Genomic DNA, 13,377 nt, shown 5'->3' on the forward strand with positions numbered 1-13,377 from the left:
CCAATTGTCTCTGTCAACCCATGTGCCTCAGTCAGCTTATGAATTGTCACTGTTAACTGCTATGGAATTGAACATCCGTTGAAGCTTTTATCCGTTGATGCTTTAGCAGTTGAAACTTTATCCGTTGATGCATTCATCCGTTGATGGATGTTATCCGTTGAAGTTTTAGAGACATCCGTTGAAGCTTAGTTTCTCATCCGTTGAAGGCCTTTAATTTATCAGTTGATACTACTTCATTTACACAAAATTACAAGGCATGGAATATTTACAATTAGCCCTCCTATTTGCATATCCACTAGAAGTCAACATGACTTATAATTTCCTACAACTACTAAGAATTAAAACTCAATTACAGAGACTGAAATGTGCTACAATACTAAACTTATTTCTAAGTAAAGCTACTCCATCAACGGATAGCCAAAGTGGTCTTATCCGTTGAGCCTACAAACACTAGATTTTTACTTAAGTGTTTTATTTAACTTATCATCAAACTAATGTACATATATTCCTAACAAACCTATATTAAATTCGCTCCTCATAATTTGAGAATCGGAAATAATTGACTTAGTTACTGTATAATTATACATGTAATAGATTTGTATGTAATTAAAATATATTAAATGTATGGAAAGGTTACTCTACCTTCCTCATTTTAATGCCAGCTGTAGTCATGAAATTGCCTACTAATTCGGTCCATGTAAATTTCAAAACAACTAGATCAATTGATGTTTTGTACACGAAGACAAAAACTAGAGTGAGTCCCGATCCATGTCTAACTGTTAAAATATATTATCTAAATTTTATTATACAATGTTGAAAACATATGTAGATATGCCTACGCCTGCGAGCTAACTTGCTGGTTTAGTTGTAAAGGTTTGATAGGATCCATGCACGCTCGGAACTTAGAAAATAGATATTTTTGACATGCATGTTATTTGTATATACAATTAATTAAGAAATACAGAGATGTTGTTAAAGCTTTTGAGACATGGAAAAAGCCTTTGGGCATGAGAGATATTGGTCACTTTATTTTGATTCGAGGAAACATCACAAGGTCACATAAATTTAAAGAGAAATATTTTGCAATCGTATATTTGCAATGCTTAAGAGATTGTAGGTCTATACGTAATAATAAAAAATATTAAAGGTACAAAATAGTAGTAAAGTTTGGGGAATATTTAAGTAGAAACAAGTAGCTTGGACAATACTCATTCCTTAGAACAAGTCCAATTAGGGATGAGCGCCGGACGTATCGGTTCGGTTTTCGGCTAAAACTGAAATCGAAACCGTGTATGTATGGTTTTTAAAATTGAAAACCGTAAATGTAATCGCGGGTTCGATTTCGATTTTAAAAATCTCTATTCAGTTATATTCAGATCAGTTTCGGATTTAAAATCGCATCACACAAAATTAACAAAATAAATATGCTAGCAGATTTATAAAAGGAAGATTGAGAAAAAATAATTGTTATATCTTAAATATAAAATTATAATGTGTTAAAATTTGATAGCGAAAAATATTGATCAAAGAATGTGAGAAGGTTGCGTAAGCAGCTTAGGTAGAAATGAAACTGAGCTTTCATGCCCGCAAGAGTTGGCTCAGTTGGTTAAACAGGGGATAACTATCCCTTGGTCATAGGTTCGAATCTCACTGGAGGAGAATTTATGATTATGCCTCCTGAGTCAGAGTCTGTCGCTTAAATGCTGTTTATCCTGGTTCACGTGGTTTGCAGGCTTTTGCGTGAGCCCGTAAGGTTTACCCAGTGCGCACCCGAAGGGTAGCGACTGCGAGTTATCTACGATGAAAAAAACTGAGCGTTCATGTATTAGTTTAGAAAACTAAATCCGTAGGGGAGCGTAAGAGAGTACAGATCCTTGAATTGCATTACAACAACAGAATCCTTTTACTGAATGGACAACTAGGGAATAAGCAATAAAGAAGTACAATTAAGTGAAAATGTTTCCTCCTCCTAATTAAATTGGGTATTTATTAATTTAAAATTTTATTTTAAATAAATATAATATATTAATTTATTTATATATTTTAAATAATTGGTTCGAATCGGGTTTTTGCGGTTCGAATTCTACCTATAATCGAAACCGGAGAATTGCTTTCGTATTCAATTTTTAATTTTTCAGTTTCGGTTCGGGTCAGTTTTTTGCGGTTCAATTTTTAACAATTCTTAATGATTTCTGTTTCAATTTCGGATTTTTTCGGGTTTTTGCTCACCCCTAAGTCTAATATAGAGACTACTTATTCAAATTTTTAAGTTGAAATTTAAGAAACGAGGACAAAAATATGCTACAACAGTCTTTCAGTGATTTCTTAAATCATTAAAATCGTCCACCCACTCTTTATTTTTAAGAACTAATACCATTCTTTTAAGGATCCTCTAATCATTATTTTATAATATATTATGGGGATCACTATCTCTTTCTCTCTCTTTTACATTATATTTTAATTGATTTAATATATTTTTAATAATAAAATATTATATAAAGAATAAATTTAAATAATATTGTTGAAGACAAATATACTCTCTCGTATTAACTTAGTAACAGCTAATTTTTTATATAAGAATTGAGTTACTTTTTCTCAGACTTGGGCAGATACTACTGACAGTAATTTCACTAATTTCGTCATTTTAGTTTTTTATCTATTTTATTTCACTGCCCGGATCGGTTTCAATAAGATTGTCATGATAGATAAATGATTACACATTAGTATGGGCCAAATAGGATTTTTTAAAAAAGTTAACTTATGACTTAAAATTAAAAGGTGTCATAAAAAGTTAACTTATGACTTAAAATTAAAAGGTGTCATGTGACATGAATATGACACCTTTTAATTTTACGTTATACGTTGATAATGTGTTTGGTAAATCATAACTTATAAGTTATATTTTTTTTTGAAACAAAATTAAAAAGTAAATTTTAAATTATACGAATGAATAATAATTTTGATACATGAATATAAAATAAAAAACTAGAAAATTTAAAAACCTAGATAATGACCTCGAGATAAAACTAAATAATACTTCTTTCATCTCTTTTTAGTTGTCACATTTGCAAAAAATACACATATTAAAAAAATAAATTACACAAATTGTTTACATGTATATCACTAATTATTGTACTAAATATTGAGTTAGATGTGTGTATTAGTTATAAAGTAAAAGAGTGGGAATGGATCAAATGGGTAGACATTGAATTTTTTTGATAAAAACTGCATTGAAATAGGATTGTGATAATTATTTAAGGACAATTTTTTTCCAAATGTGACTACTAAAAAAGGAACAGTTGGAGTATACACTATTTATCTTGATGAAAATAAAATTACAGTATTGATCGTGCTAAAGCTAAAATTTCAAAATTAAATATAATTAAATTGATTTTGTTTGGTCGGTACAATGGTATTAAGTTAAAACAAAACTATAAGATTAAAATGAGTTAAAATAAATTTAAAATCAAAAAAATAACTAATCATCATTTAGAAATTCTAAATAAGCAAATTTTATATTTTAGAATTATTGAATTAAATTTGAAAAAATCATCTAATATTATAAATATTTTATATATAGCACAGTTTTAAGTTAATATAATTTAAAAAAAAAATAGAAAATGTGAGTTATGAATGAAAATGAAGAATGAGAATGTAAGGATTCCTAACATTCTTCTTAGGGCTCCAAAATAATCAAATGTAATCCACGTATGAAATTGCCAAACAGGTGCTATAAAAATGAAATCAGCTTTATACAAAATGGGCACCAGAATGACTTCCCAAACATGAACTATGTATTCAAATTTCGTGCTCATAGGTCATTACCCTTAAAATATTCTATAACTTTTCCATTTTTATTTACTTTGTAAAATAATCTTAATTGTTACCCAACTTTATTAATCTTAGTTGAAATAATCTTAGATAATGAAAACGTAAGATTTCTCGAACTCAGTTCACTACAAGAAAACAGGGTAAAACCGACCGGATATAACCGACCGACGTCGATTTGGTCACCTTAAAACCGACCGACGTCCGACGTCAGTGGTCGGGTGGTCGGTTATATGCCAACTAAATGACACCGTATCGATGACGTGACACACATAAAATCGACCATCCACTGGTGGTCGGTTTTACTGGAAAAAACGACATTATTTTGCTGATGTATCACTTTTAAAACCGACCACCTACATATGGTCGGTTATATCCACAAATTTAGCAGGTTAAAACCGACCATATCTGGTGGTCGATTTTGTAGAATAATAAAAAATTAATTTAAAGTACAAAAAAAAGTACCCGTTATAGAGAAAACGGTGTCGTTTTATTCTTCTGCCTAAAACCGACCGCTGACGGTCGGTTTTAACCTTTTTTTATAATTTTTTTTGTTATATCCCTCATTTCTTGATTTTGGGCAAAAAATTAAAAAGGCACAAGTGATTGAGGATTGAAGTGGAGGAGTTTTTGAAAATTGTAAGTTCTTTCCATATTTTGTAATATGTGTGTGTGTGTTTATGTTGATGTATGTATTAAATGTTGTTGTATGTATTTAATGTTTTTATTTTTTTCATATAATGTTTGCTGTGAGAATTGAAGTTTGGTAGTAGATAATTTGTAAGTTAGTTTCATTTATTGTAATTATAGTGTGTGTGTGTGTGTTTTATGAAATACATGAATAATTATGAGATTAATGATAAATTATTTGTTAAATATTTTTTTTTAATTTTAAAAAATATTATTGTAGATGGAAACCATTGATCAAAGTTGGATTGGTAATAAATTACAAAGCGATAAAATTTCATTGACCCCGGAATATAGAATTGGTGTAGAAATTTTTTTAAAATTTGCTAGCGAAAATGGAATGGAAGATGGTACAATGAATTTTAAATGAATTTTTATGTGATTTTATGACTATTTTATGTGATTTTCATATTTAATAAGTGAATTTATATGTATTTTCATGTGATTTTAAATGCATTTTTATGTGATTTTATGTGATTTTAAATGCATCTTTAATAAGTGAATTTATATGTATTTTCATGTGATTTTAAATGCATTTTTATGTGATTTTATGACCATTTGATGTGATTTTAAATGCATATTTAATAAGTGAATTTATATGTATTTTCATGTGATTTTAAATACATTTTTATGTGATTTTATATGTATTTTTATGTGATTTTAAATGCATCGTTAGTATGTGATTTTATATATATTTATGTGATTTTAAATACATTTTTATATGTGATTTTATATGCATTTTTATGTGATTTTAAATGCATCGTTAATATGTGGTTTTATATGTATTTATGTTATTTTAAATGCATTTTAATATGTGATTTTATATGCATTTTTATTTGATTTTAAATGCATCGTTAATTGTTTTTAATGAAATTGTAGGAACGATATGCCGCCATTCTCGAGCGCATGCCCGTGAAGGTTATACAAACGGGTGATCGGGATGAGCCGTGGGATTGGTGGATGGAAGCCTTGGAGGTCCCCCAAGGTACAAGGCCGAAAAAGAATTATGTGGTGGGGTTCCCCAATGCTCGGGCCACTGATCTCTTGCCTACACTTGCTACCCCGGTACCGAGATTTCACACGGAATGAAGCCGGCTCATCCTCATCCGCTCCGAGACAACGTGAAGCCATCCCCGACAATGTATATCTTGCCATCGCGAGGAATGTGCTTACCGAGATCCGTGCTAATCCAAATCGGTTTGCTCGCCAACTTTCCGATGCGGAGATAGCTACATTCGCACGTACCGCTCTCGAGGCCTCGGATCCATCCTCCGATCCTAGCCAAAGGTTGCAATGGAATAACCTTATCGGTGGCGAGATCGTGCATATCGTGGGCTCCTTGATTGAAGATATCGTCCAAAAGACGGAAGCTCGTATTGCGGAGGTATAATTTTTGACCTTCTTGTTTATTTATTTATTTTCATTCACATGTAAATTTTGTTTCTTCTTTTTAACTAGTTTAATTAAACTTGTGTATCTAGGAAAACAATCGGCGTGCTATGAAAGTCGATAAGGATTACACGTCCGAGGATGAGGCCTCCGATGATGAGGACTTTGATGATGGCGGCGGTGATGGCGGTGATGGCGGTGGATCGTCCGACTATTGTAATTTGCTACTTTGATGGTTATGGGATGTAAATCTAATACGTTGTTATAGTTTGATACTTTGTCGGTTATTTAAGATTGCTTATTATGTAATGATATGGTTTGATCCTCCGGTTATCGGAGCTTGTAAATAATTTCGTTGGATTTAATTACTATTGTTTAATTATTAAATTTACTAGTTTGGTGGAATGATTTTGAGTTGTATAGGTTATTGATTGGATTGGAGATTTGGTTGTGAATATTGTTTGGTTGTGAATATTGTTTGGTTGTTTGATTTGGTTTTGTATAGGGACTGCAGAAAAACCTGCATTTTTTTTTAAAATCAGACATTAAAACCGACCGACAATAGGCATAATCGACCACTTTTGACCATTATAAACCCCGAAAACCGACCGTCAGGTGACATAACCAACCATCTTCTTCATAAAACCGACCGTCTCCTTCAGAGGGTGGTCGGTTATGACATTTAAATTAGTTTCTGAAATAAACCGACCGATGTGCATATTTTGACCACGGTCGGTTATGAGTTCCATTCAACTTTTTAAAAACAGACATAACCGACCACCAACGGTCAGTTATGACTAAGTGACGTGGCAACACGTGTTGCCACGTGTACACGGTGACCCCACATTTGAATAGAATGTCCAGGCACTTAACCGACCACTATGTTGGTCGGTTATGAGGGTTAAACCCGACCAAAAGTTATAACCGACCAGGCTAAAACCGACCATGCTCTGTGGTCGGTTATGACTATTTTAACCGACCGTGTTGCCTCTTAACCGACTGTTTTTGATGGTCAGTTTTGTCCTGTTTTCTTATAGTGGTTGCAACCTAACTTTAATCGAATAGTATATACTTGGCATAAGTGTTGCAACTCGCAACTAAACCTAGGTTTTTACGAGGTTTTAGGTGTGTGTGACTTTAACGGTCACTAATCATGGTCGGCTGGGTTTATTAAAAAAATTAATTTATAACTTAAAAGTATAAAAGTGATATACAGCTGATACAAATATCGTAACTTATAAGTTATTTATGTGTTTGCATAATTTTATGTATAAGTTGTTTATAATTTTATAATATTTTTGGTAAATTATAATTTATAAGCTAAATTTTTATTTTTGAAATAAATTTAAAATTTAAATTACAAATTACATGAATTAATAATTTTAATACATAAATATAATATATATATATATATAAATTAAACATAAGGATAATGACTCGGGATAAAACTATAAAACATACACTATTTATCTCACAATTATCCACTTAATATCATGTGTCAGTGTTTCGTTTACGAGCATATATAATTAATAATTCATATACTTATTTACGAGTTATATAAGCAAGTATTTTTACGAACATTACTCGTGAACCTCTTTGCGAATATTGTAATCAAACTTCTTCGTGAATTTTCGAAACCGACTATATTGTACTCAAGTTCAGCTAATTTATAAACCGATCCTAGAACTATGTTCATGTTTGACTTGTTTATAAATCGAGCCAATTTTTTTTAAATCGATACCGAACTGTTCGTGAGCGTATCAACTCATTTACGATCTTATTCAGATACACTACTTAAAGAGAAAAAAATTATAGGACGATAATTTAAACTGTATACAACTTTAATTAAGAAAAAGTTGAAGGACGTAATGTCAAATAATACTTCAAGATGCCACGCATGTTTTAATTTTCAAAATATGTTTTAATTTTCAAAGTAAATTTATTTAAATTTGACTTTATGCAGTTAAAATCTCAAAAATCAACCTAGTCGTGAATTGAATATTCTCTTTTGTTTACATTAATTCTTTTCTGTACACTACAACAAATTTGGCCATTTACGACGGTTTTTTTGAACTGAAATCGTCGTAATTGAGCCATTTACGACGGGAAAAAATCGTCGTTTTTGATCGAGTAGTAAGTTCGTTTTTTCGTCACAAGATAAAATTGCGTCGCAAGTTAGGAAGTAGAGGCCCACATACTCAATAAAATAATAAATCTACTTACGACGGAATTTATCGTCGCAAGATACCAGAATACGACGAACAATAACGTTGTAAGTTATCTACTTACGACGGAAAAAACGTCGGATATTACTTTACGGGACCCACTTTTAATGAGATAAACCATAATTTACGACGGAAAAAAGCGTCTTAAGTTAGAAATTTCCGACAGAAAAAACGTCGTAATTTAGAACGTGGGGTCTATAAGCTTGAAAATGAAAATTCAAAAAAAATAATTAAATATGAAAATATATACATTACGACGGAATGTTTGAAGAATAACCGTCGTAAGTTTGTTTTTCAAGAATAATCAAATACTGATTTTTCAGTTTTCAGTCATTTTCGGCTTCCAATTTAAATTTTAAACACAAACTCAACATAACTCTAAAACTGCCAAAAGACAATCAATATTTATCAAAGCAAAATACATAATTATCATTGTATCAAGTTTTATCAATAATTCCAGATCAAACACATTACATAATTACATTCTTTAAGTCTAACTTAGAAATAACTTATATTCCGATAACATGAGTGTCATGCTCATCAAAAACAAAAGGGTGGGACAGAGTAAAATATAAAGAAATACACTAGCACTTCAATTAGACGCCCAGGAAAATATCCGATTGACTACTGTTATCTAATTCAAATTTAGTTGCTGAACTTGTCATGCTATCAAAACTTGAAATCAGTGGCAATTGACCTGTGCAGCGAAAGAACACACACTTAGAACACAAGAAATAATAAAGACAACATTCTATTTCTAGACACAAATCTAACACAGTAGTGACAAAAATTCAAATGTCTTCTCTAAACCGCAGTTTATACAAATATAGAAAAAACCAAAGTTAAAAAAAAAATCTTGTATCATGACTAATTAAGTATGAGAATCATGTTCATGTATGAGAACCATTTATAAATGGGTCAATTTATATAATATGCAGAGAATTAAAAACCACACAAACACACACATATCTTTGGACTCCAAATGCTTACTACTGTAACATTAAACCTTGAACTATTTTACTATATCTTTCTGTCAAAATAGCCTTTTACCTGACTATTTGGAAATTAAATGCACATTTAGAAAGCACTTCAGTTCTCACCAAGTTGGTACAAGTAGGGTACCATTGTTGTAACCGGGTCGAATTTACTAGACAAAAAACTAAAAATTCCTTTATCAACAATAAAAAGGTAAACTCAAAAATGAAATGGAAAAAGACTCAGCTTTCTGGAATTTCAACTCAAGATCACTAAAGGTACCCTAGACATGCAAAGTTCCTAGATACAATGATTAATTTACATACTAAACCATGAATATTTATTAGGGGGAAAAAGAACAAGAAAACTGTTCTTATTATTTGAAAATAGATGTACATTTAGATTTCGACAGTAAAGATAATCATGTAACAGTATAATCCAGTGATAATTCACCTGCAAGGCTAAAACTCTAAATAACACTTGTGTATATTGTAAGTGAGACATAGAACAGACTTGTTTCAAAAATTGGCTGCTCTTGGTATTTAGTATTTGAACCCGTCTTTCACACAATAGCTTAAAAAAAGGGAAGATGTACAATCATAATATCATACTACTTCAACAGAGATAGAAAGCGAATAACACAATTAATAACATAGAAAGTGGCACAAGACATTTTAATATCTGTGACAAAACAGCTACCTTACTAACACAGCCTTGAAGAGAACTCTTTGTATATTTATCTTTGACAGTTGGAGCTTCTGACGACCCAAAGATGTAATTGTTTTAACAAGTCTCTCTCGAAGCATGTTGCATTCTTCTTGAACTGAGTGACTGCTTCCTAGGGAGGTGTCATGGATATCAGTAGCACCTGAAACGTGGGTTTCTAAGGTTGAAAGAAAAATTGAGCCAATCTCACATGCACTCGGAAGTAGTTTTGTAGTTGGAGAGCTCTCATCAGCTACTGAGTGCTGATTAAATCATTTGCAAGACCAACTACAAAATTCTTATTGAATCACAAAAGTATGCTAATTCGCTAATTAGTATCAGGCTATCAGCAAGATTAAGAGTCAGAGAGGCAATCATAATGCAAATATTAACCTGCAAAATAGACAAAGCATCCTTGTAAACATTTTTGCAGTTTGTTATAGACTCTTGCAACCTTAGATCCTATTGAAGTTCATATACCTCTTGCATCAAACGATTGTTTAGTAGCATTTGTTCCTCCTGCTCTCTCTGTAGATATTAAAAATCATAAAGAATGTGATGGACTTGCAGAAGGAATAGTTCCTAAATAAAATTAATATTCCTTTTTCTTTGGGGATATTTTTTGGATTAAGCTTTATTTTTTAACATTTTACAATGCAAGTAAACTATAACCAACTTAGCTGGATTTATGACTATTGACTGTTAAACGCATACATAAGGCACAAGATATTCTTTTATCTAGTATTTAGGTCAATACTTGATTATTTAGTGTAATCGGTCACAACATAATACATACAATGTTGTTTGCTTGATATATGAATAATAAACTCTCGCCCTTATAGAGGTTTTACTGTAAAATATATAAATTTGTTCATAGTTGGCATCAGGTACTTGATATCTGTCCTCTTATTTATTTTAATTCAGCTATGATCGATAGACAGTTAAATCGTTCTTCTATGACATATAAATGGGTTATCATAAATATCAAGTTCATTATGTATTCGGAAATAATTCATTGAATGTTACAATCTAGAAATATTCGTTTTCTAGCAATAACCTGATATCATACATCTCAAGCAGAGGCAAAAGGAGAATCAAATGCATGTATTTTTAATATACATATTTACTATTGAACCTATCACATTAGACGATAATAATTCTATCTTTTGAACACTGATCAAGAAGTATAAAAAGAGAACATAAATATATATCATTGACAACTGACCTTGAAACTATCCTTTTCTTCACGGGGAGGATGGGATCAAACTATATATCAAAATGCGGCAAGAAAATGTCTCTGTCGATGAAGCTACATTTACTAGTGTCCTTACGATATGCTCAAATTTGCCATCTCTAGAGCTAGGGAAGCAAGCTCATGCTCAAAAGAGGCACTGACTATTCTGGATCAAATGAGAGCTGATGGAGTAGAAGTTCCATCAAGTGTCTGGGGAGCTTTACTTGGAGCGTGTAGAATACACAAGAATCTAGAGGTTGGTGTGATTTCCGGGGAGAATGTTCTCAGGTTAGAACCTTCGAACTCAGGTGTGTATATGATTTTGGCAGAAATGTACATGGGTTGTGGAAAGAGATTAGAAGCTGAAAAGATATGGTGTCGGATGAGAGAAAATGGAGTGAAGAAGCAACCAGGGTGTAGTTGGATAGAGGTCAACAACAATGGGAATGTTTTTATTGCAGGAGATAGTTCGCACCCTCACTTTTCCGGCATTTGCTGTGTTTTAGACTTGATGCACGCGGAAATGGGGGTTGAAATATTCAAAAATAATATCGATATGTACCGAGATTTTGAGTTACTATATGGATCATACTAATTTCTAATCATGCAATCTGATGAGATATATTGGAAGGGAAGACTAGATGCTAATATGATGGTCGAGGCATGGAGGTTGTTAGTCAAATGAACGAAAAGAAAAAGGATTGGTTTGGTTGATATTGGTTTTTCTTCACATCATCTCTGAATATAGGGATGGCAAAGAGTATTGAAAATATGCCGACTGTGTACATAGAGTGCCAGACATCATAATGTTTTTGATGGTTCCTGAGTTGAGAAATCCGGAGCGTTTGCTGAAGCTCACCTGTATGGGGGACAAGGGAAGCTGATAAAGGGAGTCTCATTGCCCGGGTAGGTATCCTTATACAACTCTGTCCTGAGTGAAACAATTCAGTATGTCATAACTATCGTGCAACCTGAGTGAAACTGAGTGCCTTTTCTTCAGTGGCAAGCTTCAATACTGGACAGAAGTATATGTCCAGTATCCTGTAGGCCAGATGCTTCGTGCACATCACCTCGACCTTTCACTTTGGTTGTCAGCACACCACTGCCACTGGTCTCTCCTAAAGCTTCAATTTTATACAAAACAAATGGAAGCTTCTTTTCTTTTAAGCAATCAACAAGATAGTTCTCTCTAACAATAGGTAGCTTCATCCTCCTGCCAAGACAAATCATTTTTAAATTAAAAAAAAATACTACAAAACAATAAATACGAAAAAATGTGTATACATTTTTTACCTTGCCTTCTTTACCTCAGCATTTTGACCATTTTCCATTTCACTTACAACCAAGCAGTATGTGTTATACATTGTCAATTAGGAAACAAATATATCCCAATTACTCCTTACAACACGTCTCCATCATCACCGTCTTTGCCATCACCACCACTCTCCGCACCAAACACTTTCTCCGCTCCCAATTACTCCTTACAAAATGTCTCCACCATCACCGTCGGGTTCGCCATCACCACCACTCTCCTCCCGCACTTTTCAACCAAGGCAAATTAGAGGGAGAGAGCCTGAGAGATTGAGACAATCCCAGGCAGGAGGAGAGATACTGAGAGAAATAAAGATCAGAGGGAGAGATGGAGAGAGAGAGAGACGCCTTCCCTTGAATCCAAAAATAAGCCCTAAAGCCCTAGTTTTGAACACGAACTGAAACCCCAAATTGAAGTCAATTGAAACCCTAAACGAAACCTTAACTAAAGCCTCCATAAAAGAAACATACAAATCAATCAAAGGAGGCCAAAATCAAAGTAAACATTTATGTATGTATAGATTTTACAAAAGCAGGAGAGGAGAGGGGAAGAAAGTGAGGGGAAGAGAGAGGAGTCAGAAAGAGAGAATGAAAATATATCTGTGAAGAAATTAGACTGTCCTGTTTCTCAAAAGCAGGGTGTTGTTTTGGGAAAAATCGGAAAGAGCGGTCAATTTGCCCCTTCTACTTTCACCTATTTTGCTTGTATACTGCTATATTTTAATATATTGACAATTATTTTACATATATATATTCATATATTTAGATTTGATATTTGTGTATATGACTAAAATTAATATATCTTAATATTCACACGGTTGGATCGTTAAAAATATTATTCAAAAAAATCATAATAGAAAAATTAGAAGTTAATTTTTAAAAATATTTTTTAACGATCCAACCATATAGATCTCAATAGATATATATATTACTGATATAACCAAAATTTCATGTCAAACTAATTATATTTGGTTTGCCATTTTTAACAGTCAAGCATGAGTTTGACTAGTACAGTTAACGAGT

The 13,377-nt window shown here is 32.3% G+C and overlaps 1 long non-coding RNA gene across 2 annotated transcripts; it reads right to left on the reverse strand.

Moving 5' to 3' along the window:
• Positions 1 to 8,548: 8,548 nt before the first annotated feature.
• On the reverse strand, positions 8,549 to 13,003 carry LOC141671870 (uncharacterized). Of its 2 annotated transcripts, XR_012555264.1 has the most exons (5): positions 12,337 to 13,002; positions 11,035 to 12,256; positions 10,290 to 10,337; positions 9,804 to 10,202; positions 8,549 to 8,826 (listed from the first exon to the last, which is right to left on the reverse strand). It is a non-coding gene; the product is annotated as an uncharacterized LOC141671870 (long non-coding RNA). The 2 variants fall into 2 exon arrangements; XR_012555265.1 differs by lacking the exon at positions 8,549 to 8,826 and having other exon boundaries at positions 9,573 to 10,202; positions 12,337 to 13,003.
• Positions 13,004 to 13,377: the final 374 nt, after the last annotated feature.

This window comes from Apium graveolens, chromosome 7 (assembly GCF_009905375.1).
Source record: "Apium graveolens cultivar Ventura chromosome 7, ASM990537v1, whole genome shotgun sequence".
Lineage (NCBI taxonomy): Eukaryota > Viridiplantae > Streptophyta > Magnoliopsida > Apiales > Apiaceae > Apium > Apium graveolens.